This window comes from Phyllobates terribilis, unplaced genomic scaffold (assembly GCF_046119375.1).
Source record: "Phyllobates terribilis strain yellow unplaced genomic scaffold, ASM4611937v1 Scaffold_27__1_contigs__length_16484149, whole genome shotgun sequence".
NCBI lineage: Eukaryota > Metazoa > Chordata > Amphibia > Anura > Dendrobatidae > Phyllobates > Phyllobates terribilis.
Window position 1 is genome coordinate 12,503,230 of NW_027362787.1, and position 13,681 is coordinate 12,516,910.

At 43.1% G+C, this 13,681-nt stretch overlaps 5 non-coding genes and 1 pseudogene across 5 annotated transcripts; all 6 read left to right on the forward strand.

Moving 5' to 3' along the window:
- Positions 1-611: 611 nt before the first annotated feature.
- On the forward strand, positions 612-802 carry LOC141176699 (U2 spliceosomal RNA). Its single transcript, XR_012253362.1, has one exon. It is a non-coding gene; the product is annotated as a U2 spliceosomal RNA (small nuclear RNA).
- Positions 803-2,802: 2,000 nt separating this feature from the next.
- Positions 2,803-2,978, forward strand: LOC141177892 (U2 spliceosomal RNA; annotated as a pseudogene).
- Positions 2,979-4,093: 1,115 nt separating this feature from the next.
- Positions 4,094-4,284, forward strand: LOC141177574 (U2 spliceosomal RNA). Its single transcript, XR_012254157.1, has one exon. It is a non-coding gene; the product is annotated as a U2 spliceosomal RNA (small nuclear RNA).
- Positions 4,285-5,399: 1,115 nt separating this feature from the next.
- Positions 5,400-5,590, forward strand: LOC141176701 (U2 spliceosomal RNA). The gene has a single exon (XR_012253364.1). It is a non-coding gene; the product is annotated as a U2 spliceosomal RNA (small nuclear RNA).
- A 6,387-nt stretch (positions 5,591-11,977) lies between these two features.
- On the forward strand, positions 11,978-12,164 carry LOC141177782 (U2 spliceosomal RNA). Its single transcript, XR_012254333.1, has one exon. It is a non-coding gene; the product is annotated as a U2 spliceosomal RNA (small nuclear RNA).
- A 1,114-nt stretch (positions 12,165-13,278) lies between these two features.
- Positions 13,279-13,469, forward strand: LOC141176702 (U2 spliceosomal RNA). Its single transcript, XR_012253365.1, has one exon. It is a non-coding gene; the product is annotated as a U2 spliceosomal RNA (small nuclear RNA).
- The last annotated feature ends 212 nt before the right edge of the window (positions 13,470-13,681 follow it).

Consider the following 13,681-nt stretch of genomic DNA (forward strand, 5'->3'; position numbering starts at 1 on the left):
CTGGAACACTGACTTCTTTCATTTAATGCCTGCAGACTATAAAAGAGAACCCAACCCAAAAAGTTTGGTTGATTAGTCTGTGGCATTCTGTTAAACTGTTGCTTATGGCGGTCTCTGTGAGCTTCTCAGCGACATTCAGCCAGCCAGGTATCCTGCCTGCAGTAGATGGAATGTGGCAATGGAACGCTGGCTGCGCGTGTCATAATAGGCTCTGAGCCTTTATATACCTGTGCACAGCAGCAGCCACCTTCAGTCTGCTGCTGGACAGCCAGCAGCAGCAGCAGCAGGAGAGGTATGTAATCAGGAGCCCTCCTGCTAAGGGTAGACAGCTGCTCGTTCCACCCCACCCCCCGCCTTAATTGGTTCTCCTCCCTTCCAACGGTGTTGAGGCGGGTGGGAACAGCAGGGGGTGAAGGTGCTGTGTTTAAAGAGGTGGAGTTATGCAGATCTAAAACGCGTGGATTGCAGCAGCAGCAAGCCGAAAAGTGCAGGCATGTAAGGGATCTAGAGGTTGACAACATGTCTTCTTAACGGGAGTCCAGGAGCTCATCTCCACAAATGGACTTTTCAGGATCCTTGGGTGGCTCCGTAGTTTGAAACCAATTCTGGTTATCGCTTCTCGGCCTTTTGGCTAAGATCAAGTGTAGTATCTGTTCTTATCAGTTTAATATCTGATACGTCCCCTATCTGGGGACCATATATTAAATGGATTTTTAGAACAGGGAGATGGAAAAAGAGCTTGCTCTGTCCACTCCACGCATTGACCTGGTATTGCAGTATCTCCAGGACCGGTGCACCCCTTCTTTAATGCAGTTTCTAAAATCAGAAAGAATTGAATTCAATGTTTTTTGTTCATTTTGCTTGTTTGTCGGATTTTGGGATGGACTCTTTGGCTTTGCTTTTCTTCTCCTCATTGGATTTTTCATGTTCAAAGTTGCAGAAGCCAGATTACAAGCTCATTTTGGTTCAACTTCAGCAACTGTGCATTGCATTGCCATGTAATGTGATGCAATGCTATCTTTCTAGCTCTCCCTTTTTACTTCCTTTTGGATAAACAGACATATTAGGCAAGCATTTTGGAGCTTTCACCTAAATAACTACAGGTGGTGAGATAAGCTGCACAATATAATTGACCTTTCAGTATATTGTTGCACACACACCATCTATTTAGCAAATGCCCTTGTTATCAACAGCAGCCTTTTAAACTCACCTGAGCTAACAGGTATGTGCGCTGGTTACTCTGCTGCGCTTAAAATTTCTTTTTTGGTTTGCTACAATGCCTTTTCTGAAACGTTGTCTCCTTCTGCTGGAACACTGACTTCTTTCATTTAATGCCTGCAGACTATAAAAGAGAACCCAACCCAAAAAGTTTGGTTGATTAGTCTGTGGCATTCTGTTAAACTGTTGCTTATGGCGGTCTCTGTGAGCTTCTCAGCGACATTCAGCCAGCCAGGTATCCTGCCTGCAGTAGATGGAATGTGGCAATGGAACGCTGGCTGCGCGTGTCATAATAGGCTCTGAGCCTTTATATACCTGTGCACAGCAGCAGCCACCTTCAGTCTGCTGCTGGACAGCCAGCAGCAGCAGCAGGAGAGGTATGTAATCAGGAGCCCTCCTGCTAAGGGTAGACAGCTGCTCGTTCCACCCCACCCCCCGCCTTAATTGGTTCTCCTCCCTTCCAACGGTGTTGAGGCGGGTGGGAACAGCAGGGGGTGAAGGTGCTGTGTTTAAAGAGGTGGAGTTATGCAGATCTAAAACGCGTGGATTGCAGCAGCAGCAAGCCGAAAAGTGCAGGCATGTAAGGGATCTAGAGGTTGACAACATGTCTTCTTAACGGGAGTCCAGGAGCTCATCTCCACAAATGGACTTTTCAGGATCCTTGGGTGGCTCCGTAGTTTGAAACCAATTCTGGTTATCGCTTCTCGGCCTTTTCGCTAAGATCAAGTGTAGTATCTTTCGAAAAGGCGGTTTTGGATGTTGGCCGCCCTAGTAGATTGATACATTATGCACACTGGGGTTTAGGCGCTTGTTAGTACGCCAGTTGGCTAATATAGTCATCTGGTGGAAAGCATGGCCCCCCAGGATCGACGCCATTGGGCCGGGGAAGATCGAAAGCCCGAAGTGTGAAGTGCCCCAGGAGTGGTGACCCTGGGGTGCCTTAACTCACTGGGATTGGGAACCCCACTTGAGTTTATGGCACATTTGCACTAGCACTTCAATATTTCTTTCTTCACACACACCCTTATTCCGGGCCTTCTGGCCTTAGGATGGGGAATTTTTCAATTCCCGGTCGAAGGTCCGGGCAGTATTATACTGTGAAACCTTCACTATTTATTTAATTTTTTTTGTCACTGTGTGTCCACTTTTTCACGTGTGTCCACGTCCTTACTAGGATTTTGTCGGGATGCGGTTCCCTTACGGGTTCCTCTCTTGGCAGGTCTAGGGGGGGAGTGTGTGGCCATCAGGTTCCGCTCCCCCCTGAACCCCCCTGGCTCTCCTCTTTCGGGAGGAGAGCATTGTTGGCTCCCCTCTTCCGGGAGGGGAGCACAGTCTTTGGCTCCCAGTGCCTTGCTCGGGTGAGAACTCGGGCAGGTATTGGGGGTAAGATTGGGTCGCCTCTGGCTCCGGCTGGAGGTGGCTATTTGTCCCTGTTCCTCGCTGTGGCCTTCTGTCTCGGAGGGACGGGGAATGGTTTGGGGGACCCTTCTCCTTTTGGAGAGGGTTTTAAGAAGACCAGCATCCTAGTGCACTTTTTTTGTGGCACTTGTCACTTTTTTAAGCGCACTCGGGTTTTGTACACGAATTCGGGCTTTCAAAAAAAAAAATCTGTTCTTATCAGTTTAATATCTGATACGTCCCCTATCTGGGGACCATATATTAAATGGATTTTTAGAACAGGGAGATGGAAAAAGAGCTTGCTCTGTCCACTCCACGCATTGACCTGGTATTGCAGTATCTCCAGGACCGGTGCACCCCTTCTTTAATGCAGTTTCTAAAATCAGAAAGAATTGAATTCAATGTTTTTTGTTCATTTTGCTTGTTTGTCGGATTTTGGGATGGACTCTTTGGCTTTGCTTTTCTTCTCCTCATTGGATTTTTCATGTTCAAAGTTGCAGAAGCCAGATTACAAGCTCATTTTGGTTCAACTTCAGCAACTGTGCATTGCATTGCCATGTAATGTGATGCAATGCTATCTTTCTAGCTCTCCCTTTTTACTTCCTTTTGGATAAACAGACATATTAGGCAAGCATTTTGGAGCTTTCACCTAAATAACTACAGGTGGTGAGATAAGCTGCACAATATAATTGACCTTTCAGTATATTGTTGCACACACACCATCTATTTAGCAAATGCCCTTGTTATCAACAGCAGCCTTTTAAACTCACCTGAGCTAACAGGTATGTGCGCTGGTTACTCTGCTGCGCTTAAAATTTCTTTTTTGGTTTGCTACAATGCCTTTTCTGAAACGTTGTCTCCTTCTGCTGGAACACTGACTTCTTTCATTTAATGCCTGCAGACTATAAAAGAGAACCCAACCCAAAAAGTTTGGTTGATTAGTCTGTGGCATTCTGTTAAACTGTTGCTTATGGCGGTCTCTGTGAGCTTCTCAGCGACATTCAGCCAGCCAGGTATCCTGCCTGCAGTAGATGGAATGTGGCAATGGAACGCTGGCTGCGCGTGTCATAATAGGCTCTGAGCCTTTATATACCTGTGCACAGCAGCAGCCACCTTCAGTCTGCTGCTGGACAGCCAGCAGCAGCAGCAGCAGGAGAGGTATGTAATCAGGAGCCCTCCTGCTAAGGGTAGACAGCTGCTCGTTCCACCCCACCCCCCGCCTTAATTGGTTCTCCTCCCTTCCAACGGTGTTGAGGCGGGTGGGAACAGCAGGGGGTGAAGGTGCTGTGTTTAAAGAGGTGGAGTTATGCAGATCTAAAACGCGTGGATTGCAGCAGCAGCAAGCCGAAAAGTGCAGGCATGTAAGGGATCTAGAGGTTGACAACATGTCTTCTTAACGGGAGTCCAGGAGCTCATCTCCACAAATGGACTTTTCAGGATCCTTGGGTGGCTCCGTAGTTTGAAACCAATTCTGGTTATCGCTTCTCGGCCTTTTGGCTAAGATCAAGTGTAGTATCTGTTCTTATCAGTTTAATATCTGATACGTCCCATATCTGGGGACCATATATTAAATGGATTTTTAGAACAGGGAGATGGAAAAAGAGCTTGCTCTGTCCACTCCACGCATTGACCTGGTATTGCAGTATCTCCAGGACCGGTGCACCCCTTCTTTAATGCAGTTTCTAAAATCAGAAAGAATTGAATTCAATGTTTTTTGTTCATTTTGCTTGTTTGTCGGATTTTGGGATGGACTCTTTGGCTTTGCTTTTCTTCTCCTCATTGGATTTTTCATGTTCAAAGTTGCAGAAGCCAGATTACAAGCTCATTTTGGTTCAACTTCAGCAACTGTGCATTGCATTGCCATGTAATGTGATGCAATGCTATCTTTCTAGCTCTCCCTTTTTACTTCCTTTTGGATAAACAGACATATTAGGCAAGCATTTTGGAGCTTTCACCTAAATAACTACAGGTGGTGAGATAAGCTGCACAATATAATTGACCTTTCAGTATATTGTTGCACACACACCATCTATTTAGCAAATGCCCTTGTTATCAACAGCAGCCTTTTAAACTCACCTGAGCTAACAGGTATGTGCGCTGGTTACTCTGCTGCGCTTAAAATTTCTTTTTTGGTTTGCTACAATGCCTTTTCTGAAACGTTGTCTCCTTCTGCTGGAACACTGACTTCTTTCATTTAATGCCTGCAGACTATAAAAGAGAACCCAACCCAAAAAGTTTGGTTGATTAGTCTGTGGCATTCTGTTAAACTGTTGCTTATGGCGGTCTCTGTGAGCTTCTCAGCGACATTCAGCCAGCCAGGTATCCTGCCTGCAGTAGATGGAATGTGGCAATGGAACGCTGGCTGCGCGTGTCATAATAGGCTCTGAGCCTTTATATACCTGTGCACAGCAGCAGCCACCTTCAGTCTGCTGCTGGACAGCCAGCAGCAGCAGCAGCAGGAGAGGAATGTAATCAGGAGCCCTCCTGCTAAGGGTAGACAGCTGCTCGTTCCACCCCACCCCCCGCCTTAATTGGTTCTCCTCCCTTCCAACGGTGTTGAGGCGGGTGGGAACAGCAGGGGGTGAAGGTGCTGTGTTTAAAGAGGTGGAGTTATGCAGATCTAAAACGCGTGGATTGCAGCAGCAGCAAGCCGAAAAGTGCAGGCATGTAAGGGATCTAGAGGTTGACAACATGTCTTCTTAACGGGAGTCCAGGAGCTCATCTCCACAAATGGACTTTTCAGGATCCTTGGGTGGCTCCGTAGTTTGAAACCAATTCTGGTTATCGCTTCTCGGCCTTTTGGCTAAGATCAAGTGTAGTATCTGTTCTTATCAGTTTAATATCTGATACGTCCCCTATCTGGGGACCATATATTAAATGGATTTTTAGAACAGGGAGATGGAAAAAGAGCTTGCTCTGTCCACTCCACGCATTGACCTGGTATTGCAGTATCTCCAGGACCGGTGCACCCCTTCTTTAATGCAGTTTCTAAAATCAGAAAGAATTGAATTCAATGTTTTTTGTTCATTTTGCTTGTTTGTCGGATTTTGGGATGGACTCTTTGGCTTTGCTTTTCTTCTCCTCATTGGATTTTTCATGTTCAAAGTTGCAGAAGCCAGATTACAAGCTCATTTTGGTTCAACTTCAGCAACTGTGCATTGCATTGCCATGTAATGTGATGCAATGCTATCTTTCTAGCTCTCCCTTTTTACTTCCTTTTGGATAAACAGACATATTAGGCAAGCATTTTGGAGCTTTCACCTAAATAACTACAGGTGGTGAGATAAGCTGCACAATATAATTGACCTTTCAGTATATTGTTGCACACACACCATCTATTTAGCAAATGCCCTTGTTATCAACAGCAGCCTTTTAAACTCACCTGAGCTAACAGGTATGTGCGCTGGTTACTCTGCTGCGCTTAAAATTTCTTTTTTGGTTTGCTACAATGCCTTTTCTGAAACATTGTCTCCTTCTGCTGGAACACTGACTTCTTTCATTTAATGCCTGCAGACTATAAAAGAGAACCCAACCCAAAAAGTTTGGTTGATTAGTCTGTGGCATTCTGTTAAACTGTTGCTTATGGCGGTCTCTGTGAGCTTCTCAGCGACATTCAGCCAGCCAGGTATCCTGCCTGCAGTAGATGGAATGTGGCAATGGAACGCTGGCTGCGCGTGTCATAATAGGCTCTGAGCCTTTATATACCTGTGCACAGCAGCAGCCACCTTCAGTCTGCTGCTGGACAGCCAGCAGCAGCAGCAGGAGAGGTATGTAATCAGGAGCCCTCCTGCTAAGGGTAGACAGCTGCTCATTCCACCCCACCCCCCGCCTTAATTGGTTCTCCTCCCTTCCAACGGTGTTGAGGCGGGTGGGAACAGCAGGGGGTGAAGGTGCTGTGTTTAAAGAGGTGGAGTTATGCAGATCTAAAACGCGTGGATTGCAGCAGCAGCAAGCCGAAAAGTGCAGGCATGTAAGGGATCTAGAGGTTGACAACATGTCTTCTTAACGGGAGTCCAGGAGCTCATCTTCACAAATGGACTTTTCAGGATCCTTGGGTGGCTCCGTAGTTTGAAACCAATTCTGGTTATCGCTTCTCGGCCTTTTGGCTAAGATCAAGTGCTTTATTGCAGGAGATTGTGGTTGAAGGGCACTCGGGTACTCCTCTCCTTGGCCTGGCAGGATCGTCCACTTTGGTGGACTTAACCTGCTTGCTGCTATTAGGGAGAGGGCTTAGTCCCAGGGTAACGAGTTGCGATCCCCCAGCTTCCAGGTGTTTTTCGCTGCAAGAACACTGGGAGCGCAGATTGCAAGCGGCTGCAACTTGCAACCTTGTTGCGTTTTTCCATGGAGGTTGACCCTAACCTCGTGCCTCTTTATGTGAGGCTAAAAAACTCTATCCGAGTTCACTTCACGGCGGGTGGCTCGGATATGAGGAAATTAGGGTATGTAGTCCAGGACGTGCTCAGGAACCTTCTTGGCGTACAAAGGAATGAAATTCTCTCCATCCAGGATTATCCCAGAAGAGGTGACTATGACATCACATTCACCGGAGAAGGTATTTTTAGAGATGTACTAGAAAAGTTAAAAAAAGTTGAAAATAGTCCTGTTTTGAAAGGGATACAAATTGTTGAGCACGTCCTGGATGAGGTAAGACTGGTTATTGTAAAAATATTTTCGCCCTTTGTTTCTGCTCCAGAAGTAATGTCATTTCTAGCAATTTATTTTAAAAGTGTTAAATGTATTGGGAAGATATTAAACGAATATAACATATGGACATCTAAGTGGAAATTCCTTGTGAAGTGTACAAGAGATCCAAATACACCAGGTGGTATACGGCTCCCCCCTGCCCGTTTCAAAATTGGGCAAACAAATGGGGATTTCTTCTTTTCTGGGATGCCAGTATATTGCAGAAATTGTGGGCGCTATGGTCATTCAAAAGAAAACTGTCATGTATCATGTAGAAATTGTGCTAGTGAAGAACATGAGACAAAAGAATGCCCTAAGGAAAAGAAATGCAGTTTTTGCCAGACTCCAGGTCACTTTTATTTTTCTTGCCCTCACAGATTTCGGGAAGATGAGCAAAAGGGGAAGTCCAAGACGTCCGACCAAGGACCAAAAGATCAGACCACCCCTCAGGAGGAGGAACAACAACCTGGAGCCTCTGGAGACAATAAGGGCGTACCAAATAGTGAAGTGTCTCCAGAGTCTATGACAGGTAAAATACCAAATCCCAAAACCTGGCTGCAGGACCTGCGGGAGTCCAAAAGGAGGGCTGAGAAGGAGCAGAAGGGCACTACTGGTAAGGTCAAAAGGGACCGGCAAAAGGCCGACACAGAAGCCCATGCCCAGTCTGGGTCTCCTAGTGCTGAGGGCGCTGAGTGGATAAAGGTGGGTCCTAAGAAAAAGAAAAAGGGTGGTTCGGAGGAGGCAGCAGGAGGTGAACAGATGGACACTTCTCCAGAAGGGGACGTGGACGCTGGACCCTCAGGGGTTTCGGTCTCCGCTGCTACAGGTGGGGACCGGGATCTTGCTGCCTCTGAAGAGTCAGAGGCTCTGCCTTGTGCGCAACCTCCTCCTATAGGACGACCTTCTACAGGTCAAACAGGGGCGGCGGAACCCCTCGGGGACCCACCTGATGAGGAACTGCATGGCCAGCCAATGGAGACCCAGCGGGTTCTGCCAGCCAGCCCTCCGAGCTATGCCAGTGTAGCGTCGGGTTTATATAAATGTGGTAATCTTTCCTCCTCCACGGAGACTCTCGTGACGATACTATCAGATGAGGAGGGAGGCGTAAGCCCAGTGGTCTGATCAGGTTCATCGGACAGGTAAATCCGTTGCTCTTAGTTACCTAAGTAAAATTTCTACATTTTCTAATGATGGCTGAACTCAAAGGTATTTCCCTCAACGTGAGAGGCATAAAATCTAACACGAGAAGAACTGCTCTTTTTAATTTTTTTACGTGTTTTACTGCATCTGTATTTTTTCTGCAAGAATGTAATATCCCACATGAAATGTCATATCAAAAATATAAAGATGAGTGGAAGTGTGGGCCATCTGTCTGGTCCGGATCGAATGCTGCAGGATCAGCGGGTGTAGCCATACTTTTTAAAGGGAACGTTTTAATTGATTTTATTCAGGAAATTTTACCAGGTCGTATTTTATTAGTGAAAGCTTTTATTGATGGTATTAGATGGCAGTTTTTAAATTTTTATGGATCCCCAGAGAAAAATGAAAGAGCCGAAATGCTTGATCTTTTACCATTATTTATTAATAACTCTGAACCTTTTATCTTAGCAGGGGATTTTAATTGTGTTTTAAAAGGTGAAAACCGGCGCTCCAGCTCTGTAAGCAGGAACTACGATAAAACCTCAGGTATGCTACATGATATAGTCAAAGATGCTAAATTGATAGACATATATAAAGAGTGTCATAGTGACAGCACAGAGGACGCCGGTTTCACTTGGAGCAATGCTAATTGTAGCTCTAGGATTGATTTTATTTTTGGTTCAGATAAAACAATACCTGCCAAATGTGAAGTTTTAACTAATATATTTTCAGACCATAAACTTTTATCCTTTACCATAAAAGTAAATGACAACAAAAAATGTGGTAAGAAAAGCTGGAAAATGAACGTATCCCTTTTAACCGACCCGCAGATTTTATCAGATTTTATTGAGTTTTATAGGAAATGTAGAAAAGGGAAAAAAACAAATGAGACTATGAGTGTATGGTGGGATAGAATGAAAGTAAAAATAAAAGACTTTTTTATTAAAAAGAGTATATGTAGAGCCAAAGAAAAATATGAAGAATATAGAATTTTAAATACCCGCCTACAAACATTGTTTAAGCTCAGAGACAATGGGATAGATGTACAAGTTGATATTTCAAACTTAAAAGAAGAGATTTCAAAATGGCTAGAACAAAAAGGAAAAGAGATAATTTTTCGTTCTAGAGTACAACATATAGAAGAAAATGAAAAGTGTTCCAGATATTTTTTTAGGAAAAATAAAAAAGAAAAAGTGATAATTGACCATATAGATGGTGAGAATAATATAAAAAATATGCTGGGTAAAGTTGAGGTTTTTTTTTCTAATCTTTTTAATGGAAAAAATATAGATAATAAATTAATGGATGATTCGCTGCAAGGACTAACAGCTGTTTTAGATCCCGCATCCCAAGAGTTTTTATCCCAAGTTTTAACGGAACAAGAAGTGTTAAAAACTATTAAAAGTTTTAAAACTGGAAAGGTCCCTGGTCCTGATGGCATCCCAATAGAATTTTATGTATGTTTTTATGATATTTTAAAAGATGATTTGTTTTATTTGTTTACTGAGGTTTTTAATAATAAGGTTTTATTAAATTCCTGGAAGAAAGGTGAAGTCTCCCTCCTATACAAAAAAGGCGATAAATCAAAATTAGAAAACTGGAGACCAATAACACTTTTAAATTGTGACTATAAAATAATGGCTAAAATTTGTGCAAATCGTCTAAAAGAAGTCATCAGCAAAGTTATTCATTCTAATCAAGTGTGTGGGGTGCCGGGGCGCAGTATATGGGACAATCTGAATTTAGTGAAAGACTGTATTGAGGATGTGAAAGACAGAAAGGGGAAAATGGCGATTTTATCTATTGATTTTGAAAAAGCATTTGACCGTGTCTCACACTTTTATCTTTTTAAAGTTTTAGAGAAAATGGGCATACCAGAAGGGTTTTTACTATCGCTTAAAGCATTTTACAAGGATTGTACAAGTAAGATTTTAGTGAATGGTTTTAAGACACAAGAGGTATTTTTACGGTCAGGGGTGAAACAGGGATGCCCTCTGTCCCCCCTACTGTTTATCTGTGCACTGGAACCAATGTTATGTGCAATACGCCAAAATAAACAGATATGCGGTGTCCCTCTGCCTGGAAGCGGTGGTTTGGAGGCCAAGGTTGTAGGCTACATGGATGACGTGGCGGTCTTGTGTACAGATGCACCATCACTTACGGCCACTCTCCATCAAGTGCAATCCTTTTGTCTAGCTTCTGGTTTTAAAATCAATTTTAATAAGTGTAACATTTTAAGTGTTGGGGGGATGATTTTACGTGATGTACCAATTAATGTCTCCGAATCCATTTCCATTTTAGGTATATCATTCACTGAAAATAATGATGGTTATAATAGTTGGGAAACAGTTATACAGAAAGTAAATACGAAAATATGTATGTGGAACATGAGGAGACTTACAATGGAGGGTAAAGTATTGGTTTTAAAGATGGTGATTTTACCTCTTTTATTGTATCTTAGCATGGTTTTCCCCCCGCCTGTTAATGTTTTAAAAAAGATAACCAAAACCTGTTTTACCTTCTTTTGGAACTCAAAAATGGAAAAGCTGAAAAGAGAAATCGTGATGAAATCAAAAGTAAAAGGTGGTAAAGATTTTCCAGATTTTAATAGGTTTCCTTTAATCCATCTGTTCGTTTACTGTTTTAATGCCCTTTTTAAGAATCACTATTGGTCCTTTTTTATGCGTTTTAATACAGGATTTTTTATGAGAAAGTTTGGATGGTATGAAGTTAATATATCTGTGCCCCATGCTTTTAATTTGTCGACGCATTATGAGATTTTAAGGAAAATAGTGTCCGATTTTAATTTAGGGACTAAGAAAATAGAGGAATTAAGAAATAGTAAGAAACTAATTAAAGAAATACGTAAAAGTGAGGAAATATGTAATGTTGACAGATATGATGATGACAAATCTATGTCTATCTGGAAAATGATTAACGTTTTTTATCTTTTTAATGAACAGAGAGATCTGGCTTGGAGTTGCATGCACCGCTGTCTTCCTTGCCGGGCATTCCAATACAGAAGAGGATTTGTGCGGTCTGCCATCTGCCCAAGAGCCGGATGCCAAGACGAGGAAACGGTGGAACATCTATTATGGACATGTAATTTTGCAAAGGATTTCTGGAGAAGACTGCTCCCCCTACTGGAAAGGGTGGCAGACCTCAAGGACTTTACATATAAAACTGTGCTATACGGACTTATGGAATGCCCCACAATGGACCAGTACACAATGGCTTGGAAGACAGTGAACTGCGCCAAGTCATCTCTCTGGAAAGCGCGCAACATTGCTATTTTTAAACAAGATGTTTTATCAGTGAATGATGTTTTAAGTTTATGTTTATGTGAAATGTATACTTATTATTTAATTGACAAAAAGAAGAATGTACATATTTCCAAAAAATGGCTTGTTGACCAATGGAACCTAATTATTTAAAATCTTTGTATTTTTTTGTTTTGTAAATTTCATTTGTCTTTTAACGTTTGGTATTTGTGTAATTATGCTTGTAATATGTTAAAGTTTTAATAAACGGTTTTATCCCTCTGCAGGGGATAGCCAAATTAAAAAAAATCTGTTCTTATCAGTTTAATATCTGATACGTCCCCTATCTGGGGACCATATATTAAATGGATTTTTAGAACAGGGAGATGGAAAAAGAGCTTGCTCTGTCCACTCCACGCATTGACCTGGTATTGCAGTATCTCCAGGACCGGTGCACCCCTTCTTTAATGCAGTTTCTAAAATCAGAAAGAATTGAATTCAATGTTTTTTGTTCATTTTGCTTGTTTGTCGGATTTTGGGATGGACTCTTTGGCTTTGCTTTTCTTCTCCTTATTGGATTTTTCATGTTCAAAGTTGCAGAAGCCAGATTACAAGCTCATTTTGGTTCAACTTCAGCAACTGTGCATTGCATTGCCATGTAATGTGATGCAATGCTATCTTTCTAGCTCTCCCTTTTACTTCCTTTTGGATAAACAGACATATTAGGCAAGCATTTTGGAGCTTTCACCTAAATAACTACAGGTGGTGAGATAAGCTGCACAATATAATTGACCTTTCAGTATATTGTTGCACACACACCATCTATTTAGCAAATGCCCTTGTTATCAACAGCAGCCTTTTAAACTCACCTGAGCTAACAGGTATGTGCGCTGGTTACTCTGCTGCGCTTAAAATTTCTTTTTTGGTTTGCTACAATGCCTTTTCTGAAACGTTGTCTCCTTCTGCTGGAACACTGACTTCTTTCATTTAATGCCTGCAGACTATAAAAGAGAACCCAACCCAAAAAGTTTGGTTGATTAGTCTGTGGCATTCTGTTAAACTGTTGCTTATGGCGGTCTCTGTGAGCTTCTCAGCGACATTCAGCCAGCCAGGTATCCTGCCTGCAGTAGATGGAATGTGGCAATGGAACGCTGGCTGCGCGTGTCATAATAGGCTCTGAGCCTTTATATACCTGTGCACAGCAGCAGCCACCTTCAGTCTGCTGCTGGACAGCCAGCAGCAGCAGCAGCAGGAGAGGTATGTAATCAGGAGCCCTCCTGCTAAGGGTAGACAGCTGCTCGTTCCACCCCACCCCCCGCCTTAATTGGTTCTCCTCCCTTCCAACGGTGTTGAGGCGGGTGGGAACAGCAGGGGGTGAAGGTGCTGTGTTTAAAGAGGTGGAGTTATGCAGATCTAAAACGCGTGGATTGCAGCAGCAGCAAGCCGAAAAGTGCAGGCATGTAAGGGATCTAGAGGTTGACAACATGTCTTCTTAACGGGAGTCCAGGAGCTCATCTCCACAAATGGACTTTTCAGGATCCTTGGGTGGCTCCGTAGTTTGAAACCAATTCTGGTTATCGCTTCTCGGCCTTTTGGCTAAGATCAAGTGTAGTATCTGTTCTTATCAGTTTAATATCTGATACGTCCCCTATCTGGGGACCATATATTAAATGGATTTTTAGAACAGGGAGATGGAAAAAGAGCTTGCTCTGTCCACTCCACGCATTGACCTGGTATTGCAGTATCTCCAGGACCGGTGCACCCCTTCTTTAATGCAGTTTCTAAAATCAGAAAGAATTGAATTCAATGTTTTTTGTTCATTTTGCTTGTTTGTCGGATTTTGGGATGGACTCTTTGGCTTTGCTTTTCTTCTCCTCATTGGATTTTTCATGTTCAAAGTTGCAGAAGCCAGATTACAAGCTCATTTTGGTTCAACTTCAGCAACTGTGCATTGCATTGCCATGTAATGTGATGCAATG